The following is a 22719-nucleotide window of genomic DNA, read 5'->3' as shown; positions in this document are numbered from 1 at the left end:
TATTAGCCTAGATAAGATGCATGTTACTTGGGGAAAAGACCAGTTTTACTAATTATATTTGAGCTTTTTTGTTACCTGGGAGACTATCTTTTTAACCAATGAAAGTGAGCCTCAAGAATGAATAATGTATTTTTCATGATCCAAATTAAAATGTTAAAGATACAAATTATAAACTCCCTCCCTTCCCTCATAAATATATAAAAAATAAAATCCAATTAGCACTTGAGTGAGTGGATCACTAAAATTATAGCATATCACAGATTACTTGGAATTCTGAAGCATGGTAATTCATATTTTGGAATGAATTTCAGGTTCATCAGTCTGAACTTAAACCAATCTTCATTCTTCCTGCTTTTATTGAATTTCAAGTCGGGGGGTATTATCAGAAAAATTTCCATCAAAGATAAAATTAATCTTTATTTTTCAGTTTAAAATATTCCTAGTGGATAAGTTATATCCCTTTAGATTAACTGCTAATTATTTCACAAATAGAATTCAAGTTGTTACTGTCTGTGGATATACCATGTAAATTAAATTACTCATTGCTTTTGAAAAACCTAAGTTATTAATGTGCTCATCTCAGTGTACTTGTTTATTTGCCTTCATTATAAATGATTTATGCAATTCATTAGATTGCGATAATTATCATTTAAGACTCATAAGACTTGTTTATGCAAACTTTGCTGGTGTTGATGAAGTATATACTGATTTACAAGACAGGTTTGATAAGCTGTATATATAGGGTAATGAACCCATTCAAATATCTTTAAAAGATAACTAGATGCAATGTATTTTATTTCTGGTCAAACCATAACTAGAAGTGATTTATAAAAGAATTATTATGTACTGGGTATACTGGGGAACTACAGAAAAAGAAAAATCTTACGTCAATTTTGGCTTATTACTCCCAGATTAAACACAAAGCTGGAATTGGAAGTCAGGGTTTCCCAAACACCAAACAGAAGTTAACTGAAATTACATCTGACTGCTGTATCTTTCCAAGTGCCTCAGTTATCATAATGAAAGCTCATTTCATCCATAAGCTAAAACAATTAGGAAGTTACAATACACAGATTTTTAAGTATATCCTAAAAGGGTAAATTATTATCCTCTCGATTCAATATTTGAAGTTTTTTTTTTTTCTTTAATCTTTTGTTTTCAAATATACCCCTTGGTTTTTCCAATGTCACCAAGATGGTTAAGTAGGAGACTCCAGTCTTGATCTCTCCAGGAAACATCAACAAGTAAGCAGCTATCAGGTAACAGAAACAGCTCTGAGGGAGCTCAGAAGGCCCCTTAAGAAACTTCAGCAACACCATGGCACAAAAAACCCTGGGAGTAAACCGCACAAAGAACAGAGAACAGCTTCGTTTTGCCTGTGTGGTCCCATCACCTAGGCAGCACTGCTCGGCATAGAGAACTGAGCTAGGAGTTCCCCTCCTGGGGAAGGGAGAGCAGGTGAGCAAGCAGCATCCCTGGCTTTCCAGGCAGCCCACCTGGAGACCGCAAAGCTGAGACTTACAGAGACAGCCAGGAACAGGGAAGAAGAGCAGGGACTACCCGTATCAACCATGCAGTGGGAGTGAACTCGGTTCCCAGCGAGCTGCTCTGCAGGGGACCCCAGCCGCCTTCCCCACTGAAGATACCAGGGCACGCACAGCTGCCGCGGACCTCTGGCCAGTCTCACGGGTTTTCTCCCCCCAGGTATAGATGCTTGCAGGTGCCAGCCCCTGAGTCCCTACACGGGCCCTCCACTCACCACCCGCAGCTCCCAGCCAGCTCCTGGGATGCAGTCCAGCGGCCACCGCAGCCTCTGCGGCTGCACACGCACAATATGCCAGGCAGACAAACCCACCAATGCCCGCTGCCGCGCACGTGCTTGGAGCCAGCTCCTCCAGCTGCGCGCCTGACTCCCACCACGGAGATCCAGCCCAGACGTGCACGGTGACAGCCACCACCACACAGCTGCTTGTGGGCCTGGATTCAGCCCAATGTCCAGTAACCGGCCTGCACCAGCAGGCTCACCTCCGCTAGCCCCTCAGGCTACGCACCTGGACACCCCAACCCCCCTCAGCCCAACTCCCTTCGGCAGCCCCCACTGCTGTGATCCTGCCTTGACACCCAGGGCCCCCAGAGCTGCTTTGGGGCCTGATGCTAGAAGTGGCCCCACCATCATATTTGTGTCTGCACCAGCCCCTGCCACTTGGAAGACTTGGAGAGCTCAAAAGGACAAACATTGGTCATGATGCAGAAGACTAAGGTAAAACAATAAAGAATGAATTGGTCCACATCATATTCTAAATCCTGAAAACAGAGAATATACCTTTTTAAAGTAAATTCTTAGATGATTCATAAAAAAATCTTGACCATATATTTAGACTATAATGTGTAATACATGGCCAAATGATTGCAATGGCAATTTGTGCTTACAAGAAAGCTAGAATTTAACAACAAAATAAGAAAATAAAACATGTATACCTACACATGGAAATGATAAAGTTCTCAAATTCAGTAGAAAAAATAAAGGGAATTGACCAAGTATATGGAAATTAGCACCAAAGAAAACACTAAAGGCAGACTTTATGGGAGTTTGGGGAAATCTATATTCTTAAACACTATGTACCTGTAATTGAAGGGTATATAAACAATATGATGTATACATGAATCTGAGTATTTAAAGACAATAAAAAATTAAGTATTAATATGAAGACAGATTAATTTGTTATCTTGAGGGAAATCATGAAAGTTACTATTTTGAAAAATAAACAAGCCACGTTACAAAATCAGATAAGGTAACAAATATTTATACTATATTTGACATGCATCCATGAAATTATCTTTCTTTTTTGGAGGGTGAGGTGCTCAGTTACCTATCTCTTCTTTATATGATGGTAATTTTATAATATTAATAGGAATATGGAAATGTAGTTCAGTCTTTTTTTCTGGTATTGTTGATGATTTTATTACAATGATGATTATCATTGGTGGCTGATAAAAAGTAGTTTCAGTTTCACAGCTATTGTTGGCAATGCCATATAAAATTTTTGGCTTTTTGGCAACTACTCAAATTTCCATTGTAAATGTGCTTTAAAATTTTAAATATTCCATACAAACTCCTGTCTACATGTATTTCAAAGTCTTGTTTTTCTTCTTCTGCCTTAATGTGATCCATGCATGGAGCTTAAAGACACTGCCTTTGTTTGGGCTGCTATAACAAAATGCCACAGACTGGGGGACTTATAGAAGCAATGGAAATTTATTTCTGTTTAGTTCTGGAGGCTGGAAGTCTGAGACCAGGACTCCAGCATGGTTGGGTGAGAGCCCCCTCTGAGTCACAGACTTCTTGCCTATCTTCACAGCTCCCTCTCTGGGGCCTCTTTTATAAGAACATTAATCTCATTCATGAAGGCTCAGCCCTTTAGACCTGTTTACCTTCCGAAGCCCCCACCATCAAATAAGGATTTCCACACACGAATTTTGGGGGAACATGAAAATTCAGACCATTCACATCAAAATACACCTCCAAGTAGTGTTTGGCAGGACTGATCCTAGAAACCACCATTTACACCACAACAACCAGCAATGGTGAAACTAAGCGGCAATATAACGGCTATAAAATTACAGCCCAACAAATTCACACTAAATCTATCCTAATTTAGCTTCTCTAGATTTCTCCCCAAGGCTGATAGCTCTCCCATGCAAGTCAAAATAGAAGTGTGATAGAGAAATAGTTGGAACACATAAAAGAACTTGATCTTAACTCATTGCAGTTAAGTTTATTTTTTGCAAATTTACAAATGTATTTGACTATGTAAAGATATTATTTGGGTTTCCTCCCAGAGTTTTGGATGGGCTCCATGTAAGTGAGGATTCCTAAAGTCTGTTTCATTAGCTTTTGGTTAAATTTGCTTCAAATTTCATTAAACTTTTGTAAAACAGAAGAAGATTAAGATTAATAGAGGAAATCTGCCCTAGCCAGGAAAATCAAAAGTGAGCAGTTCAATACTGTGAAAGCAGACAGAAAATCCTCTCAGCTGCTAATATACTTCGTTCCTTTTTTTCTCAAAACCGCATGTGCGTTACATAGAGTAAATCCACTAGAGAGTCTTCTTGTAAAAATGCTTATTGGGACTTCCCTGGTGGTCCAGTGGTCTTTGGCTTCCAATGCAAGGGGTGTGTATTCCATTCCTGATCTTGGAGCTAAGATCCCACATGCCTCGTGGTCAAAAACAAACAACAAACAAACAAAAAAATCCCATAAAACAGAAGCAATATTGTAACATACTCAATAAAAGACTTTAAAAATGGTCCACATCAAAAAATTCTTTAAAAAAAATGCTTATTGTTTCCATCCTAAATAAGCACTAACATTTATGCCTACTGAGATTTTCTCTCAGGTACAATTAATTCTACTAAGAGCCAAAGCCGACTGAATTGGTCTACAGAAAAACTCACCCGTTTTCTTGCCCTTGGGAGCATTTTATGTTATATAGATGACATTGAAATGTTTGGATAAAAATACTTGTGACTTTAAATCTACAAAGCTACAGTTTATCTATGTTAATGATTTTCTCTAATTCTAAATTAAAAATGTTATCATTCTTGATACTGTAGAAATATATTGAAAGACTACACAAAGAAAAAAGATGTGGTTTACATATATCTTCTATGGAATGCATGCCAAATTATTTTGAACAAAATAATAACATATGATGAGAAAACCAAAATTTTACTAGATGAAAATAACCAGTTTTAATATTTGGAAACTGTGTATCAAGAATAACTGGAATTACAAGTTCATATTCCAACAAATGTCTTTTTATTCCCCTGCAAAAATGCTGAGGATACTGATTAAAAATAAAAGCTGAATCCAGATTTGGCATTTAAAATGGTGCAACTTCTGTCATAAGAATTGTCAAAGCAATCAATTAGAGACAAGGAGTAAAAAAAGCCACATTTTAATGAATATTTTTTAAAGGACTGAGCTTTACCACAGAAAGAAATCAATGCTGATTGTATATCTTTTTTACTCTCTTAAAGTTTTAATACTCAGTTAAAAATAGAAAACAGATTTTTTAGAACACATAGGAATTCTAAATTTTCTTTCAATCAATACAAATTAGGTTTAGTTTAACTGCAATTTGTATAGATTTTACTGGAGCACCTTTTTTCTTATATTTTGTTTCTGGACAGATCCCTACAATAGGAATTGTTTTAATCTCATTTTCTGACAGGCCAACTTACTACTGTGCAATTTAATTTTTCTCTCTCAAGTACCAATATTTTTAAACTTCTTCAGTTATGGCAGATCTACATTTTGAAATAAATGGCTGTAATTCTCAAGTACAGGTTTTCAGTTGGGAATTTCCTTATTTGACTCCCATCTGGTGAGAGAATGTTTATCATCCTTCTGAATAGCCATACCTTCATGTCTATAATGAGAATATAATCTACCCATTCTGTAAATTTCAGGATCTACATATATGCATTGACTTGCTAATGGACTCTAATAAACTTTGGCCTTCAGATCATGGATGAGTCAGAAGATGTCATCAATCAGAACATGTTTGCAATCCTCTACGGACAAGGTGAACAGTACAGTTTAGTGCCATTCTATAACATCTCTGTTAGAAGGTCACAGAAATCTGAGGAGGTGAAGTTACCTGGCATGTATAATGCTGTAAATCTAGCTAAGGGAATCTACTTTTATACTACTTTTTCCATCTGTTTTCTAAATAGTTGTTTCTGATTGATGATCTGCTATTGTATATAGTTCCTCAAACATCTTGATTCAGGTGATTTTCCCAATAGTTCTGAATATTAACTATATATCATACTTGCCTAAATATCAGCGGCAGTCCTAAAACATAAAGCAAGCAAATAAACAAAACACACACACACAAACACACACAAACCCCAAAGCATTGGAAATAAGTTGTGTACAGAAATAGCCATAACTGAGTCTAGTCCTTAGATAACTGTCAAATGAAATTAAAGACAGAAATGAGAAAACTACATGACAACATGAATGAGGAAGGTCAATATCTTTAAACGTAATCAACATTTGATTTGCTCATATTCTGTTTCACAAAAGCAAATCTTTCAGTAAAGTAAGGTACTCTGGTTATGAGTAAAGGATGTATAATATGACCAGTAAGCATTTTAGCAACTTCAAGGTACTTTTTAAAATTATTTATGGTAGGACATATAATACAGATGCCCAGAGGGAACTCAACAGTGATTTAGCCCCAAGGGTTCTTGTAAAATGACTATAATGGCACCATGGAAGTTCATTGACTTATTCCAAGGTAGAAGGCTCAAAGTTGATTGCAAAATTTATTAAATATTTATAAAAATAATAATATATAAAATAAGTAAATGTGCTTTTATTTTTGCATGTTTCTGTATATTAGTAAAACATTGCCATGACTGTTGTCCTGAATTTTGAAAACTAGATTATTCTGGATAAAGAAGATGATAAAATATTTTCCCAAAAAGAGTTATACATAACCACACATAAACACACATCCACAGATGTCTCAAAATAGGAGGCTGTTTTTTACATACTTAATATACTGCTTAATATAATTTCCTTTTCAATACAAATATTAAGCATCATTTCAAACTTTCACCATAGTATCTTAGTAATTCTTCTGTTTCAGTTGTCATCAGTATTTATGCATGCTAAAATATCTGAGCAAAGCAATAAAATTATCTTAGTTTTAAAAAATGGCTCAAACTCCCTATGATTGGACTCCATCAAAGTGAAGGGAAGAGTATGAGGCTGTCCTGTGATAATCACTGAACTGGAAATGAGTGAATGTGTAGGTTATCAATAAAGTGTGTCTGTTAGCATAGAGTATCATTAATATGTGTTGCTCATGAAGGCAGACTTTCTTTGTTCAAATCTTGGGTTTAGTGTTTTCCAGCTAGAGATTTTGGTCAATAAACTTAATTTCCTCTTCTATAAAATGGTAAAAGGAATATGAAAAACTCTGTGTTTGTTGTGGGAATTAAACTCATATATGTACACCATTTAGTATGGTACTTGGTTTGTACTCAACAAACATATATGTGGCTAGCAGGACACTCAGGTACTTTGAGTCTAATCCATATGTCATTGCTTTGGTTTCTTTATTAACCAGAAGAGCCATATTGATAATGACCATGGGATGAATTTTAATCTTATGGCTGAGCCATCAGCAAAAATGTTCTATCAGCTGTCCATTTTGGCTCCCCTCACTGAGCGCCAAATTTTAATCAGCATGTTGCCAACAGCAAATGCCTAAAATGTGCCCTGATAATTAAATTCAGCAAATAGTTTCAGTGCACATATTGTGTGCTTGGAACTGTGATCGGGCAAATAGGGAATTCTCTAGTGCACCTGGGCACATGGGGGGAAATATGATGCATTCCATGCATTTTAATTTTCACCAGAAGATAATCTTAATTCATCTTTTCAATTTCACAGATCTCAATTTTTATTAAATATATACATAAGGAGTCTTTTCAAACTTTGTGCATGAATTGCTAATAACAATTCTGCCTTACATCACCCCTAAAATATCACTTGTATCGACCAGTTATTTTTAAATAATGTTGTGTGTTCAAAATTCAGCTTTGCATCACAAGTACAAGTGGTTTCTTTGAAAGAGAGAATTGACAACCCTTAAGCTAGACTGGGCAAAAGCAAGAAAGCAAGAGAGAAGATGCAGATGAACAAAACTGAGGAAGAGGGCCTATACCTACTGACTTTTCATAAATAAAAACAATTAAAATGAAATACTATGTACAAATAAATATAAACAAATTAGGCAACTTAGATGAACTGGTCAATTTTTAGAAAACACGAACTTCCAAAGATGACTCAAGAAAAAAAGGTCTGAATAGATCTATAAAAGAAAAGGGATTCAATTAATAATTTAAAATCTCCCCAGAAAGAAATGTCCCATGAGTTCCAAATATTCAAAGAAGGATGAATATCACCTTTTCACACACTCTTCAGAAAAATACAGGAGGAAGGGTAATATTAAATACCCATCATTACATTACCATACAGAATAGTTTTACCACCCTAAAAATCCCCTATGTTTTAAATATTCACCCTTCTCCTTCCCAAACTCCTGGGAATTGCTCATCTTTTTTACTGTCTGTTTTGCTTTTTCCAGAATGTCATATAATTGGAATCATACAGTGTTTCAAAATTGAATGTTTCACTTAGAAATATGTGTTTAAGTTTCATGAATGTTTTTTGGGCTTGATAACACATTTATTATTGCTGAATAATACTCCATTGCATGGATGTACCACAGTTTGTATATCCATTCACCTATTTAAGACTATCTTGGTTGCTTCTAGTTTTTGGCATGTAGGGCATTTTTTGCATTATTTTTATACATATAACATTTTAAAATTGGTTGGTTAAATACCTAGACACACAATTGCTAGGTCATATTTTAAGACTATCTTTAGTTTTGTGAGAAACTGCCAAACTTTTTTTTAAAGTAGGAAAAAAGAACCATCTTTAAGACGTGACATTCTATCCCAGGAATGCAAGGGTTTTTCAATATCTGCAAATCAATCAATGTGATACACCACATTAACAAACTGAAGAATAAAAACCATATGGTCATCTCATAAATGCAGAAAAAGCTTTGAGATTCAACCATGAAGAAAGTATATACATTGTACAATGAAAACTGTGAAGGAGAAGGCAAAGTAATCTTATGTATCAAAAATATCTACACTGCACAGAAAATTCCAAATATCAGTGAACAATTCAGGAGGCTACATAGAGACATTAAAGTAGGTGTTATTCTAGGAAAATGATTGAACAATGTAGCCAGATGGACACACTGATAACATGAATGACAGGTGCAGAAGAGACGCAGGCACCCTCTCAGTGTCTGCTCTCTCGGCCTAGGCCAGATCACTTCTTGGCCTCATGTGGAGAATCAGGAGAAAATCCTGATGGATCTTTTTGAAAATTTTGTGTTTTACAAGGTATAACAGTGTTTCTCAAAATATGAATGCAAACCCACATCAACAGTCTTAAGGTATATATTGGGTTGGCCAGAAACTTTGTTCGGGTTTTCTGTAACTTTTTGGCCAACCCAATACTTTATAATTCAGATTCTTAGGCATTCTAAAGATTCAGTAAATTGTGCTTGTGGCACCAAAGTTTCTGATTTTTAAAACCAGGCATCCTAGGTGATACTTGGTGATACCCATATACACACGGAGTTTGAGAACTGCCAACACATGGGAAACAATTGACTGAACTGATTCTCCTAATGCAACCAAACAGAAGTTGGTGAAGGAACTCAAGTAAATGTGACTGTTTTATCCAAGGGTGTGTTATCATCAAGGAAGGAGACATTGAGAATAATCAGACTGCTTTGCTCCCCTCTATGGTAGCAGATTTCAAAAGCTTAAATGAAATATCAGCTTCATTTCAAAGTACAAGTTTATCTTGCATTCAATCCGGTGTGCAATTAACAGGGCACAGTATCTAAAGCTGCCAATATGGTTGTTTGTGTAGGAGCTCTCTCTGAGTTCCGATTTCTGAAAGGATGTGCACAAGACAGAGAAGAGGTTATGGGACTCTCTATTCCAGGGTGACTAGAAAGTGTTGGCACAGAATCATAGGGTGTAAGGAGGTTGTATCCTGAAATGAGCAGAGACCAAAATGCTAGCAACGCAAGTTTATTCATTTTCTTATCTCATTAGTTTTTCATTTTACAAAGATCAGAAGAGGAAGGTTTTGCTTTTAGGGTTTATTGTGAAATGACAAGGGTTGGCCTTTTTAATTGCTACTCTATCTTCTAAGTTATTTTCACACATAAAAATGTGTGCAAGGAACATAGATAAAAACCAAAAGAGGACTGTTCTCCCCCAAACAGACATAGATTGGAACTTGGCACTGTCACTCACTAGTTCTTGGACTTTAGGAAATTTCTTACCTCTTAGAGCATCATTCTTCTATCATCTTAAAAACATGGGTAAAAATATCTGACTCACAGATTTATTGTGGATAATAAAGAAATAATAGCATGAAACTCTTGTACAAATACACAAAATGTTATTTTTCCAAAAAAGTCAAGTTTTGGGCTCAAATTTCTTCTTACCTTACCAAAGGTATTTGCAAAAATAAATAAATAGGAAATTGCTGAATCAGGGGGGTCATTTTTGAAACACGTGGCAAATGGCTGAAATGTCAAGACAATGCCATTGTGATTTTTAAATTGGGGAACAATATCAGATTTAGAAAAGTAGAGATCTGTGTACTTTACATTGATCTCTGGAAGGACTTTCATGCATATTATTCAAAGACTGGAATGTTTGCACGTGTGGGAGACTGAAGACACGCCAGGTGCAGACAGGAGTTTGCTATGAGCAGGTCACATCAGATTAATTGAATTTGTTTCGTTGATAAGGTGCATGGATCAGCGAACCTTGGTGGAAGTATATGAATAATTGCAAAGCATCTGTTTCTTTGTGTTTAAAAATTGAATGGCTATAGCTATGATTGTTGGATTAGGAATTGATTATTGATTTTTTTTTTCATGTGTTAAAAGATAAACTGACGCATATGAAAAAATTTAAGCAATGTATTTGAGCAAAAATCCATTGGAGTCAGGGAGCATCCAATCTGGCAGATAGACAGAAGCTCTGAAGAGCTGTACAAAATGAGAGTTTTACAGGCAGAGGGAAGGGAAGTTTTATAAGGACAGGGAAGTTACACTTTGCAAAAAGAGCGGGTTGGTTATTGCAGTTACTTTCCTTTAGGGGATGGCGGGGCATCTCAGGCAGGTTAAGTCGCTAACGCGGATCAGCTCACTCCTGACTCACTGGTTTAAGATTCCATTTCCAGGAGAGCCAAACTGTAATCGAGTTTGTCTTGGTCTGGCTAAGTGTGGCTTAGCGTAAGTGTTTCCATGTGGGGCCTGCTGTCTTGTTTTTTACAGATTCTATTAATTTTCCTCAGAAACTCAGCGATCCCCCCGTGCAGCTTGTTACCACGAAGCATTAGGTTGATGAATAGCTAGCTTGGGTGCTTTTCCTTTGCTGCTGTAGACGTGCTTTACCTAACAGTCTGTTCCTTTTCACGGAAGGACCCATGGGTGGTTCTGGGAAGTGGGCCTGGGTGTGGGAGGCACACGGAGGGAGCCAGGCTGGGACCCCACAGATGCCAAGAGAAAGGCTCCTAATCTCCAGGGAGGACACGCGCCTTTATTCCGGGGGAAAGCTGCCTTCCACAGTTTGTTACCTGTGTATTTTTTCCCCCCCGCATGGGGTACAAAGTCCAGAGTTTCCTCAAGCTTTGCTCTCGCACTCGGGCTTGACAACCCACTGGCCACCTAGGCAAAACCACATCTTTTGGAGAGTGGTTCTCGAGTCTTATTCACAAAGGTAAAGCTTTTCTCCACCGGACAGAACCCAGGAAGCGTGGTGGTGGGGGGCGGGCGGGCGGGGAGGCAGCACCCGTGTGACCAGCTGTCAGGAGCTGAGGTTGTTAGTGGTTACCCAGCCCCTGGGCCCGTGGCACTGGGACAGGCAGCACCCGTGTGACCTGCGTTACGAGTTAGGGTTAAGCTTGTTCGTAGTTACCCTGCCCGCGGGCCCGGGTCCACACCTGCTCCTTAGACGGGTTGCTTCTCTGCTTCAGTTTGCTCCGAGCGCTTCTGGGAGGAACCACGCTTTCCTCTGCTCTCCTGGGTGAGTGTTTCCCCTGGTTTTTATGTTTTCCCTCCGTCTGTTTTTCAGCGTCTCGAAGCGTAGGTTTTCCATGTCCTGTTTTCCAACCTTGTCATGGTTTTCTGCTTCCCTTTCTGTTTCTTTTTTGCTCTCTTGTCAGGAGCTCGAGAGATTCAGGAGGTAAGCAGACACGCTGGTTGTCTTCTTTGGTTCCCAGTGTTTACATGGCAGCTTCTTGAGGGGAAAAACCAAACCAGAACAAGAGAACGTTTTCCTTAATCATGCTGACACAGTCTTGCGAAGTGCTGATGAAGTGTTTTAGATTTTAGAGAAATATTTGCTACTGGAACCTTCTGAAATAAGAATCTCAGAGGTATGTTATAAAGCAGCTTATACAGTAAGGACACAGGGACTGTATATTCCTCACAGTGGTTGGTTATGATATTAGCATTTTCTTGACTATAAGGAACTGGTTAGCGTCAATCAACTTGGAATAATTTAAGTTTCGCTTATGATTTTCAAAGATATTAACAAGAGGTAAACGAGGTCAAGTCTCACTTATCTTGCAAAATAAGCTAAATTTTGCTTGTACGATTAAAGTGGTTTTGTCTGCTCAAGAAGTTTCCAAGTCTGGTTTCCATTTGTGTTTGATTTTAATAATTGTAATTATTATAGTGGTTTCCCATTTAAAAAATATTTAGGCTTTATTTTCACCAAAACAATATTAAAAATATTGCTGTTACACCCATCTTTATGCATTTGCTCTCAATATTTCCTGAGAACAAATTCATCAAAATGGGAACTTGATTCAGAAATTGAGGTCTAAACACTTTGATCTTTTCCTATCACATGTTGATAAATCAAGTTTCAAATGCTTTGTTCGAGTTAACCTGTCTTACCCAAACTGTGTTTCTTTGTCGCGTCTTGTTATTTACCTTTACAAGCAGTGCTTCATGAGCTGGCTTTTACTCTCCGTCGTCTTAAAGTACAGAGTGTGGGAGAGGAGGCTTAGCAACTGCTAATGATAAAAAGACAAGGCTTTATTGTTAATTCCAAGTCTTATATGAGAGAGGGTGCATAAAAGCTAGCAGAAATATAATACTGTGTTTCTAATAAACATGGGATTTAATTCTGGTAGTCTGAGTCCTTAATTTGTTACACTGTCCCTAGAGCATCATGGCCAGTGCATGGTTTATAATAGTTTCTCATAATGTAAAGAGAAAATCAAGTCCTCTCTGTTCTCAATAGCAGCTTTTAAAAATACATGATTTTTTTTCTAAGTGAATGAAATGGATGCAAAAGGGCTTAATTTTGGCATGAAGGGTTGAATTTGGTAAGCTTAATAATTGTAACTGTGCTGCTCTGTAATAGCTACCAGTGCAGGTTCTTGGAATCTTTAATCAATAGAATTGATAAGAGGCCAGAGGAGACGTTCAGGCGGGGCTTTATTGGCTGCAGCAGGAGGGGGCGAGAGCAGGGACAGGTGCCCTGGCTGCTCCCCGAGTGGGGCGGGCTGGTTCCCTACACGGGGTGAGGGTGGGGGCGGATCGGTGGGTGGGGCCGGAGGGGGGCTGCTGGTCTTCCCACCCCCTTGCTGGTGCTGTGTGCTGGGATCCTGCTCCGGACCCTGGGTTTGCTCCCAGCCACTCAGAAATGGCGGTTGGTTTGGGGCCTTTCTGTACTTTGTTCATAATCTGCCCCAACTGCACACGGGCGCAGTCACTTCTCATCCCTTAGAGCCTCTCCGTATCTGTTGCTCAGGAGACATTTGTGCAGATGCAGGCACTGCAGTAAGGGTCCCCGGCCCCAGCTGTCTCCACATGTCCTGTGGGCACGTTAGGTGTAACTCAGAAGTTAGTCCAGATTGGCATCTCATGTCTGTAGGCAACGTAAGTGAGAACTGGTTGAACAGAGGTGATAAAAACAATAATATTGTTTTACAAAGTTATATTTTTAGTAATTTATCAATGAATTTATCTCAGTCTCTAAAATGGAAGGACTTAAATTTCATTGTTTTATTTAAAAAAGTAATCTAAGAGATTGGCATTACTGTTGGATTTTCTATAACCAGAAAAAGGAAAAATAGTTTGGGAAGAGATTTATTGTACTTTTTATTGCTAATTTGTCCTAAAGACAGGTATTTCCACATAATTGGTTAATTGTCTCAATGTAATTTGATTTAAAGTTAAATACACATTATTTTTTGAGATATCCTAATAGTGGACTTTTTCAGTTCAGATTTCAATAAAGTGTTCTAAAATCTATATTGTCTCCACAAAAAATCATATATTTGCTTTGTTATATCAAGTCTATTTTATGATTAAAAAGTAGTAGTTACTAGGTCACTCACCTCATTTATTTTGATGGTAGATTATTTGCTATTCACATGGCAAATGAATTAAGTAGAAAACCAGTAAAATGTGCATATTTAAAATCCTAGATAGGAAAGGAGAAACTGGGATTGATGTTTCTTTAGTAGGCAGGCCAGAGGCAAGGGAACCAAAAATTAATATCTGTTCTAAAGTTTCTTTGAATAACTTTGAAAAATGCCTCTCAGGGGCTTGGAGTGTGTCATGTACTCGACAGATGCGGCCATGAAGGCACAGGTGGAAAGTTCATGGTACTTACCAGTGAGAAAGTAAATTCCATTCGAGTGGCCCTAGAAGTCACATAAATCAAAGTGATGGATTTATTTTTATTATGAATCACTTTATAGTAAATAAATGCTTCCATTTCCCCATAATCCTTTAGGCACATAAACTGCAAAGTCCTAAACAAATGGAATAGACCACAGAAAGAAGCAACCTACCTAATTAAGTAGTCATTTCAAACTGGGGAGGGGGTCTCTAGTAGATTCCTAAGACAGTGGCTAAACAATAGTTTCCTGAAATCTTTTCCCTGGTGGTGTGTCTAATCCCCTTCACATAGCTTATAGTTTCCAGCAACAGGATGGTAACTTTTTATGGTTGTCAACTCTGTCCTTAGTACAATCATAAGTTAATTTTCATGTCTCCATGAACCAGTTTTAAGATTTTACCCTCTTGTCAGGTGGTGGTGGTTGCAAATTGTTGAAAGCCCCCCAAATGGTCAATCTTGAACCAGCTGTAGTAAAACTCCTCCCAAAAGAGGAGAGGAAGCAAAGTGAATGACACAATCCCCCAGCCTATACCCTCCCCCCCCCCCCCCCGCCGGCCCCCTCTGTCCTCACAGGCCAGTGAGACTCTGCCCGGAATTTTAAGGGGATGGATTTGTTATGAAATGGAGGCAGAGCCCAGATAGTCAGTTTTGAAATGGGGGCTTAGAAAGGGAACAAAACGGGGGCCTCTTCATTGACTCCCAGAAGCTTTATTTTCTAGTTTCATAGCCCAAATGTGTTTTCTGGGTTCATATCAGAGTATGTTTGTAAGTGGAATGTGTGTATATCTGTGTATATGTCTAAGGTAGGGCTGCTTGGAGATATTAGTAGAGGCCAAAGAAATAAAGAGACTTACGGCCAGTGCTCTTTATTTTGGTAACTAATAGCATCAGGGACAACTTTTTGGAAGTTAGAGGTGCACATAATCAGTTGATTGTGTAATCTATGTTTTCAAAGCATTTTAGAACGACCTTGGGACTCCATCTTGAGGGGCTGAGTAGATTTTGCTTGCTACACCTGTTTCTCCCCTTCATAAAAGCCTTCTGTAGCTTTCTATCCCCTACCAAATGGCTACCAAATGACACCCAAATGTTTAACTCAGACCAGTGGTTCTCAGGATTTAGCCTGCATTGGAGCCACCTGGAGGGCTTTTAAAATAGTTGATCCTTAAACAACGTGGGTTTGAACTGCACGGGTCCACTTATATCATTAGTAAATACTCTATAGACTACATGATCTCCAGTTGGTTAACTTCAGACGTGGAATTGTGGAGACTGAGGAACACTGGATACAGAGGAACACTGTGTGTGGAGGGCGTATTACACGCAGCTTTTCAACTGCATGGAGGGTTGGCATCCCTAAGCCCTGCGTTGTTCAAGGGTCAGCTGTGTAGATGCTGAAACTGAGGATGGAGCCCGAGAACGTGCGTATCTAACGTTCCCAGGTGATCCTGATGCTGCTGGCTGAGGGACCACACGTGGAGAAGCACCAGCGTAGGATGTTCCCCTAGGTCTGACCCGGGCTCGCCTGATCTCACAGCACTTCCTCATGCTCAGGCGGGTTTGTCAAACTACTTGCACTTCCCAAATACGAGGGCTCTTCTGTGCACCTCTGCTCTGCCTCCTGCCTTTAAGGGTCTTGTCGCTAGTCTTCTCTGAAGTCTGACCTCCATGATCTCCTTCAGGTCTCCCCTTTGCTGTTCTAGCCCTTTAACACACTTTGTTAGTTAATCCTATGAGTTTCTTGAGGCTCCTAGTGTTAATTTGTTCATTTTTGTTTCCTTAGTTTCTGCCACTGAGTTTAGGGCTTTCCGGGAAGAACTGTAATCACTTGTCAGATTCGTAAGTTTTACCTTAGTTTTATCTGCTCTGATGCTGTGCTTATGAGCAAGTATTTCAGAAGCAGATGGTCTGGGTTCAAATCTCAGTTCTTTGAGCACCTTTCTGTCTGTAACTGTGGGCAAGTTCCTTAGCATTTTGGACCCCAAGTTCTCGCATCTGTGTGAGGATGGTACTAACATTCCCACTCCTTGTAGATTTGTGAGTGTTAACACATGTGAAGACTTTAGAGCAACACCTGGCCATTATGTCAGCAACACATAAACATACGATACCATCATCACTAGAATTACTATCCACAAGGGCAGTGACTTGCACTTAAATAATATTTACTTATCATAAGTGATTTATGAGGCTTGGGGATGGCTTCAGTAACTTGGATTGACTGTTGGGAACATTTACATTTGAAAAGTTATGTCAGCCAGAACTATATCGAAATGGTAATGCTTTTCGTGTTGGATATGCGGTGTTAACACTTTAAAAAATAGCCTTTATTTTTAGAGGATTTAAAATATTTATAGAAATATTTTTCTATATTTATGTTCATAGAAAAATTGAGCACAATTCTCATTTGCCCCCTCCCTCCTAGGGGGCACAGTGTTGCCCCTATTAACATCTTGCATTGTGGTGTATTATAATTGAAGTAATATTAATACCATTATCTAAAGTCTATATTTACATTAGGGTTCACTCTTTGTACAGTTTTCTGGGTTTTGACATATTCATGTCACATATCCAGTGTTACAGTATCCTACAGAATAGTCTCACCACCCTAAAAATGACCTGTGTTCTACCTCATCACCTCCCCCTGAAACCATGGCAGCCACTAATCTTTTTACTGTCCCTATAGTTTGCCTTTTCCCGAATGTCATTGTTAGAATCATATAGTATGTAACCTTTACAGACTGGCTGCTTTCACTTAGCAATGAACGCTGAAGGTTCTTCCATCTTTTCATGGCTTGATACAGTTCATTTTTTATCACTGAATAATATTCTATTATCTGGATGTCTCATAGTTTATTGACTCACTTATTGAAGGACATCTTGGTTGCTACCAGTTTTTGACAGTTGTGAATAAAGTTCCTATCAACATTCATGTACAGGTTTTTGTGTGAACAAAAGTTAACTCGCTTGGGTAAGTACCTAGGCACACGATTGCTGGATCAGATAAGCCTCTGTTCAGCTTTGTAAGAACCTGCCAAGCTGTCTTCCAATACAGCTGCACCATTCTGCATTCCCACCAGCAATGAATGAGAGTTCCTGTTGCTCTATATCTTCTCCAGAATTTGGTGCTGTTAGTTGTGGATTTTAGCTGCAATAATAGATACTTGTGTTTACTTTTTTTTTTAAAAAGTCCTTCCCATAAGTTTCCTTTTGATACATTATTGGTCATGTGCTTGTATGGTGGTAGATTGATGTTGACACACAGAAATGTCCAGTGCTGAACCTTTCCTGTGTTTCCAGCTGGAAGCTCGAGAGGAATTTGCCAATTGAGTTGCATAAAGTGTGCTGTGAAGCATCACTGACATGAGTCACAGGAGGAACTCCCTAATTAATCTTGGGAATAGGGCAGCGCAGGCAAAGAGCTGATCTTTGCCCTCATCTCCTTTAGACAGTGCAGGGTTTCATAACATCCATCCGCATAACTCAGCTCAGGAAAAGTGAGGACTGGGGAGCAGGGGCCTTGGGTTAACAGAGCTGATGTTCCACTAGTTAATCTGGTGACCGCAAGCAAGGCACTTAACCTGAGGATCCCACAGAGACTTGTACTACAGGACTTGTAAGATCCCTTTAAGCTCCAACATTCTGATTCTAATATCAATTCTGGCACGGCCCTACCAGCTCAGAACAAGGGGAGGAGGCCACCCAGCCCTCACTTTGAGGAGACGTGAGCTTATCACGCTGAAAACCCTCCTGAGTGAGCTGTCAGTCTTTGAAGTGGCTGAGACTTGTGATGGGGTGGCCTGAGGTAAATTTCTTTGGGGAGATGCTGAAAACTCCAAAAAGAGGGTCTTGCGTGTTGATGACCTGAGCAGGGGATCATAGGAAGCGGGCATCCCTGGCTGGGTGGGGGCCTGTAGCAGCCTTGCAGCAGGGATTTTGGTGAAACACCCCCGTTTTAAGCGCTCTGATGCACAGTGATGCGCTGTCACACTGAGGGCTTTTTTTATCTTTCCATTTATAGGCGAGGTTAGAGGGATTGTATGACAAGCAAATTAAAAACTGGGGTGAAGAGGGACACGGGGGAGAGCTGAGGAGTGACAGAGAAAAGCCATTGTCACACAGCGTGACTGTCTCAGTGCAGTTTTTTAGGGGCAATGAAATCACCTCTGTCCCTTTGAGGCTGAACGGCCTGTGTGATATTGCTGGGAACAAAAAGGAACGTTTAACTTTAAGAAAATGAAAGGTATCGCTCACCTTTTCCTGTAGTGCTTGTATCTTTGTCTCCAGTTACATATCCCACAGAGCTAATTGGTCTTTTGGAAAAGTCACTGGAGCGCAGGGAGCCGCATGGTTGTAAGTGAAGCCCGGGGGGATTACTATGCCCCCACCCTTCTCCCCTCCCCCATCAGAGTCGTCCTTAAGGAGAATCGTTGGTTTTAATAACTGGCCTTTATGGCAGTAGAGGAGCAGATACTGTGCATGCGTTAGGCTATTTTAATCTCTCTGAAACGACCCCCCGGAGCATTTCTCAATTTCTTTAGTGCCTTATCGTCCCTCACTACCGGTGCCCGACACCTGACAGGTGAGGCCTCCTCACAAAAGAGAGGATGCCCTAAGGGGTGGGCAGGCTTCCCGCTTCCAACACGGTGCAGGGGCCAGTGGATGTGCTGCTGCTCTAGGTGTTCCTCTTAGTGGGGGGACTAGATCCAGTAAGAAACTGGCCCCCAAGTGATTAAAGGCTCAGATACAATAGAAATCAAAACACTGGAGGGCTGTCTAGGCCAGCAGGGCAGCCCCCTTCACACAGACGTCCTGGTGCTGGTGTCAGGGTCTTTACCACCTCCAACAAATGGCTTCTCAGGTCACCCTGGGTGGGGGTGGAGCTATTCTAGCCAGGGAGGAACGTGTAGAGCAATATGAGGTGCCTGTTTTGGGGGCCAGACCAAGAAGAGACTCCGGTCACTTCTATTCACACTCCGTTTGCAAGAGCCCAGTCACATGGTCCTACCTGGTGGCAGAATCTAGCTTCTGAGAAGCTGCTGCCCCGCGCAATTCTCGGTGACCAGCAGAACAGACACTGGCAGGACATTGACCACAGAGTGTCTGAATCAAGGTAGTCGTGGCTCATGCTGTGCTAGGGATCGGGCATCCTAGAAGATCTTTGTTCCAGAAAGAAGATGCCAGTGGAAGTAGGAAAGATAGCATAGGGGAAGTGTCTTTACATGGCATTAGGAAAGGTGTTGAGGGATGACCCGTCGCCTTCCATGGTTAATGGTAAGAAATGCAGGGAGGCCGGCTCTGGTCTCCCCTCAGCTGATCCTTAATACACAAGACTGCGCTTCTCCATGAAATTCTGACCCACCTCCCTGTGGAATCAGGGAGGCCAGGGGTCTGGAGGGGGCTGTGTCTTTGCACTTATCTTTGTCATGGGCATGTCCTTTGCATTGATTTTTTTTTTTTTTTTTTTTTGCTGGTTCCACAGACAGGAAGGAATAGCCCACTGGGTCCAACCCAGCTCCATGGTGTTTGCTGTACTAGACGTATTTCCTTTTAGCTAAGTTTTTATTTAGAAATTTGTTAAAACTCTCACCCTTCTTATAGCAGCATGTTCTCTACACTGCTGCTCATCCTTGGCTGATGGAGGCCTCTGGCAGAGCCAGAGTGTTTCTAACTCACCCCCAAGTGATGCGGTTCAATCCTCCAAAATCCCTCTTTACTTTATCCTTCAAATTTCCCATTTCCTTAGCAATTGGAGGAAACTGTTTTTACTAAAACAATAGCTAACAGGAAGGTGTGAGGGACGAGATACACTTTATTGTGTTATCCTGCTCATCTTACAAGTTACCAGATTAGCCCGAAGGATTGCGTCTCTAGACGTCTAACTGAATTTCTATCGCTGGACTCCCTTCTCGGCCATGGCCTCCTTGTTGTGCCTACTTGGTCACGTTTGCATTTGCTTCTGTGAGCTGGTGCAGCGGTCAGGAGCTGATGGGGAAAGAAGCCTGGGATAGTGCGGTTGTTTCATTAAAAAGTGCCTGTGTCATTGTCATGAGGCCCAGGTCCCCTTTCTGGGTCCTGGGCTGCATCTGTGGATAAGGCAGTTGAGTGTGAGGTTTCTCTGAAACCTATGAGCAAATGTTGCATGTTTGCTCCAATATCCCCGAGGTTGGGGTGGGGGACACTTGCATCTTTTCCTTTGCTCTCCTGGAAGCAATTGTTACCTCCTGTGTTACTTTTCTAAACAGCTTTCCTTCCAAGAACATACTCACTCTGCCCTTCCTGTCCATCATCTCCGCACCATCTTGTGGGGTGTGGTAATTCTGAGCGAACACAAATGGATTATTATTTTGGAAATTAAAAAAAAAATTAATTTGAGAGATTTTGTAGCCAGGAGAATTTTGGTAACTGCTGACATTTCATCTTCTAAAATGACTTTTTATGAGGGCAGCAAGGACTGTGGTCAGACTTCTCAAATGTGGAATATGTTCATTCGCCTTCATAGATAATACAGCTGATTTTTCTAATGACAGTGAAATGCCGACTTTTTAGAAAATAGAAACTTCACTGGTGCCACGTCCTGCTCTTGAGTCATTGGTGATATCTGCGTGAATTCCAAAATGGTCATCTCTTATGTCAACACTAATAAACGTATCAATGTATCTTAGGCCTGGAGTCAGAAAGACTTAATTTTTTTTCAACGGATCCTAGTATGAATTTGGGCAAGTTTATTTAACCTCTCTGTTCTCTAGTTTGCTAATCCATGAATTTGAGCTAATATCTTCACGGTGATTATGAGAAATAAATGAGATAGTACATACAGTTGTAACAGTTCTGGAACATAAGATGCGTGTTTACAATATTTGCTGTTTTTAACATTTGCTCTCAATTCCATAAGAAAATAGTTCAGACTTTACTGTGACTATTTTTTAAGAGTCTCCACTCTGTTTAATCATATTCTGATGAGGGGTGTTTTGACCTCTGGGGATGGGGCAGTGGTCGCCGAAACCTAAAATTACTGGTTGTTCTCAGATCTTGAAGAGCTGTTAGGATTGGAATATGCAGTGGTCAGCTTCATTCCTTTTTTTTTTTTTAAATAAATTTATTTATTTATTTTATTGGCTGTGTTGGGTCTTTTTTGCTGTGTGCAGGCTTTCTGGTTGTGGTGAATGGGGGCTACTCTTCATTGTGGTGTACGGGCTCCTCATTGCCGTGGCTTCTCTTGTTGCGGAGCACGGGCTCTAGGTGTGTGGGCTTCAGTAGTTGCAGCATATGGGCTCAATAGTTGTGGCTCACGGGCTCTAAAGCGCAGGCTCAGTAGTTGTGGCACACAGGCTTAGTTGCTCCGCAGCATGTGGGATCTTCCTGGCGCAGGGATTGAACCGGTGTCCCCTGTGTTGACAGGTGGATTCTCAACCACTGCACCACCTAGGAAGCCCTCAACTTCATTCGTTAAATAACTGAAGAACCTGCACATACAGAAAGGTAGATAGGGTCAGGAGTATAATCTGTGGGAAGTGAGACTCAGCAAGGTAAGATCAGAAGCATCTCGGAGGGGCGGCCGAGAGGGACGGGGATGACAAAGTGGGATCAAGTCACATCCAGCACGTGGTCGGTGTTTCCATTATGCTGATCTCCAAGGCGGATGCAGGACTAGAAGCCTTATTTTTTTCTTAAAGAGACTCTTCTCAGCTAGATTTTATGTGATGCACACAAAATCACAAACAGGACACACTGATACCCATTTTGGGGACTGTTTTTTATTCCCTACTGCTAATAAAATAAATGTAAATATAAAATGTATACTGTTGTAGCCAAGGTCATTAATCATTCCTTAATTGCTCAATGTAGAAGAGGACATTTTCAGTTTCTTCCTTATTTACACCCTCTGCTGCAACTGACCCTGCTCCTTCCTTCTTCAAATTCCACCCCCCGGGCTTCTGGGCATCATCTCTCGCTGGTTCTCTTCTTGGCTCTTAGCATGTTCCTCTTCCAACTTGCCCTCTGAGTCAACACTCGAGTAGATGCCGACTGGATACACTGTCGTATCGCACATGAGATTCACATGGGGGCTGGGCTTTCCCACGTGAACTCGCTGCCCCTCTCACGCCATCAGTCTTGGTGATGCCACCACCGTCTATGCAGTCACACTTAATCCTTCCATCTCCTTCACACCCCGTTGCTGCTATCAAGTCGGTGATGAGGGTATATTTATTTTACATTCACTGTGTGTAGCACGGTGCAATCAGAAGTAGAACCACTAGGACTTATACTCACGTATATTCTCTCATCCTGCCTCCCCCTCCCTCCGTTACATAGTAAGTAAGGGATTTGTTCCGGGGTCTGAGCTTCCGTAGCCGGCGGAGCCTCTCTGTGTGGCCGTCGTCT

The sequence above is a fragment of the Hippopotamus amphibius genome, chromosome 11 (assembly GCF_030028045.1).
Source record: "Hippopotamus amphibius kiboko isolate mHipAmp2 chromosome 11, mHipAmp2.hap2, whole genome shotgun sequence".
Classification (NCBI taxonomy): Eukaryota; Metazoa; Chordata; class Mammalia; order Artiodactyla; family Hippopotamidae; genus Hippopotamus; species Hippopotamus amphibius.
Note: the sequence above shows the minus strand (reverse complement) of the source record.